Source organism: Apaloderma vittatum, unplaced genomic scaffold (assembly GCF_000703405.1).
Source record: "Apaloderma vittatum isolate BGI_N311 unplaced genomic scaffold, ASM70340v1 scaffold38153, whole genome shotgun sequence".
Classification (NCBI taxonomy): domain Eukaryota; kingdom Metazoa; phylum Chordata; class Aves; order Trogoniformes; family Trogonidae; genus Apaloderma; species Apaloderma vittatum.
Genome location: NW_009710512.1, coordinates 20,350 through 23,509, shown reverse-complemented (window position 1 = coordinate 23,509; position 3,160 = coordinate 20,350).

The following is a 3,160-nucleotide window of genomic DNA, read 5'->3' as shown; positions in this document are numbered from 1 at the left end:
CCCTCCCCGCCCCCCAGCCGGGCCGGGCCCGGCCACGTCCCGAGGGAGAGCTCAGCGGCCCCCCGGCGCGGCCCCGCCTGCACTGCTGCGGTGTCACCGTGGGGTGGTGCTTCAGGACAGGGACACGGCAAACCTGCAGCGGATCAGACACACAACATTCCCTGTAAGAGCCAATTCCGTACCGACCGCTAAAGGCTCTTAGAAGAAAACCCACCGTTTCTCTACACTGGCCACAGATCTACAGCTGGGGTGATTAAAAGGCAAAAAGTGACTCCCCGCGACGCGCTCACACCAGAGCTGTGCCGTGACCCACGCGGAGCCCGGCTACGCTCACAGGCCTGGCCCCGTACACCCACTCCTGGCAACTTGGGAAGAATCCTGGAATGGCCTAGGCTGGAAGGGACTTTAGAGATCATCTGATCCAACCTCCCTGTCATGGGCAGGGACGCCTCTCAACTAGATCAGGCTACTCAAGGCTCCGTCCAACCTGGCCTCGAACATCTCCAGGGAGGGGGCAGCCACAACATCTCTGGGCAATTTATCCCAAAGTCTTGCCGCCCTCGGACTGAAGAACTTCTTCCTAAGGTCCAATCTAAATCTATTCTCTTTCAACTTAAACCCATTTCCCCTTGTCCTATCGCTGGACACTCCTGTCAAAAGTCCCTCCCCAGCCTTCCTGTAGGTTCCCTTCAGGTATTGGACGGCAGCTGTTAGGTCCCCCCGAAGTCTTCTCTTTTCAAGACTGACCAACCCCAGCTCCCGCAGCCTGTCCTCGTAGCAGAGCTGCTCCAGCCCCTGGATAATCCTTGTGGCCTCCTCTGAACACGCACCAACAGATCCACATCCCGCTGCTCCCTAAAACAAAATCATACGCCTGGACCTGAGTTGCACTGTAAGGTCAGCTGGAATCCTGCAGTTCTCTTGAAGCTTTTCTTCAGAGGTGACCTGTCTAGCAGCTACACAGCTGAAGAGGTGCACAGCTGAAAACTAAGCGTGAAGCCACTGTTCCAAAACCCCAGTCCCTACTCAGGCCTTCTCAGAACTAAGTTCTGGGAACAGTCCAGACTGGAGAACTAAACAGGGGTCTCCAACCCACTCGCTGCTGAGTATTTCATCTTCTACCCAGCGCGTGCTCCTACGATACCCGTTACAAAGACATTGCTGGGTTGAGGTGGTGGATCTTTTTCTACACCAGTCAATCCCTTGGAGAAAGTTTCAGAGCCACGTATCTACCTGGCTATGACATGAAATTCATCTCGCACTTAACCAGGGGGCGTTTGTCGCTGTTGAGAAAAGTCCCGTCCCTTCGCCATGGCGGGACCCGGGTTCAAGCACTAGCCAGCCCTCCCACCTCACCGTGCCCAGGGAAGGACACCGGGAAGGCACCACTTGAGAGAGTCACAGCCTGGAGGTCAGAAATAAGCGTCACAGCTGGAAGCTCATCAAAAACACTCCGAGGTGTTACATTTGCAGCTTGTCCACTGCACCCGAGCGTGCAGAGCGGTGGGCTAGCTATCAGCGCCTCAGTTCCAGAAGCCTCTGAATGCAGCTCCTTTTTTTTTTTTTTAAATGCCTTTGTTGCCACACATTTAGGATGTAATTGTATTCTCTGAGCAAAACCAGCTGTGCCTCTCGCCGACACAATTGGAGCCACAAACACTCCCTGCTGAAGAGAAGCAAGAAGGAACAGCCACAAGTGCCCGAGGATCTCTGCTTGTTGACAGCATCTGATCACTGTGAAGTGGTGCTTTGATCAGCTGGGAACAAAGGCTTTATGATGTGCTGCAAAAGCTGTATGAGCCATCCTGTAATTGATGAGGAATGCTGGACTGGTTGATAACACCGCAGTGCTTTTGCACCATTGTGACACTGAATTAACTGCAAGAGGGAAACTGTTTGACTTTGAACTGTATTCTCAGACACACCACGCTGACCTCCACCAACAAAACTGCCATTATCCAGACGTTAATTACAGATTATCACCGAAAAGAGACCATACCGGTTAGGGTTGCCATTTTAATGAAATGGGGACCAACTTGTGATTGAGAAAATGACCATCATTGTCCCTTAACTAGCCATGGATTTCAATAACCATGATTCCAAGCTCCTTTTTACTTCAGAGAACAAAACTTGCTTCGATCCTGTACCCAGGCAACAGCCCTACTCGCCGCTACAGGAAGTATTTGGGTACAAGTGTCTACTTGGCAGGAATGGGGGAAAGGATCACCTTTGCAGTTTACATTTGCGTGGCTCTCAGCACACCACCACCACCACACAAGTACTGATGTGCTCGGGTACCAAGCGTTTCTTTTAGCACGAGCTGTAATTTCAGACAATCTCTCTCTTCTTCCCAGAAAGTTATGAGCAGCCGCTTTTATTTGATGTAAACCTATCTATCACCACAGCGACTGAGCACCTCGGGGTGTTCTACTCTGAATTCACTGTTCTAGGCTTTCAAACACAGCTGACAAACACACAAAGCGAAACAGTTAATACCTAGAAATGACCATTCTGTTAAAACTGAGCACTCACTCTCCTAATTTTTAAGTCCAAAGAAGCGGTGAAAGCTTGGCTAATTCACCTGGAGGTTCTGGCTGCTTCTGAGTCCAGCCTAACAGCACTCTGCACCGGCAGAAATCAGCCGAGCTACAACAGGAATTAGATATTTTTCTTTCATGCTATACTTGTACGGGATTATCAGCAAGTGGTTTTTACTCCCCTGAATTGTTATTACCTCATTCTTCCCAGCTAAACGCACGTTTCTGTAATTCTACCCACTGTCCCTCAAACTCCAGAAGCGTTTGATGGCTGTGCAAGAACAAACCATGTTTTCCAGCACACTCTCCTGACTGCTGCAGGTGCTGCTTAAAACACCACCAGTGACACAGAATTCGTTCCCTCTCCCAGGCTTTAAGGCCCCACCATAACGCTTCATTCCACCTGCCATAAGCCCAGGTTAAGAAACACCTCAAAACCCCAAAACTACTTGATATGTAGCTTTAGCAGCACTGCTCACAACCATCGATGCAAAAAAAGGTGCTTCTAAAAACTGAAATTTCCTCGTGCTGCTAATATCTGTTCCAGCTTTACAGCCCCTACAGGAGCAGTCTGGAGGCAATTATAGGAAGAGATAGGAATGAAAACATGAAATCCTTGGGTG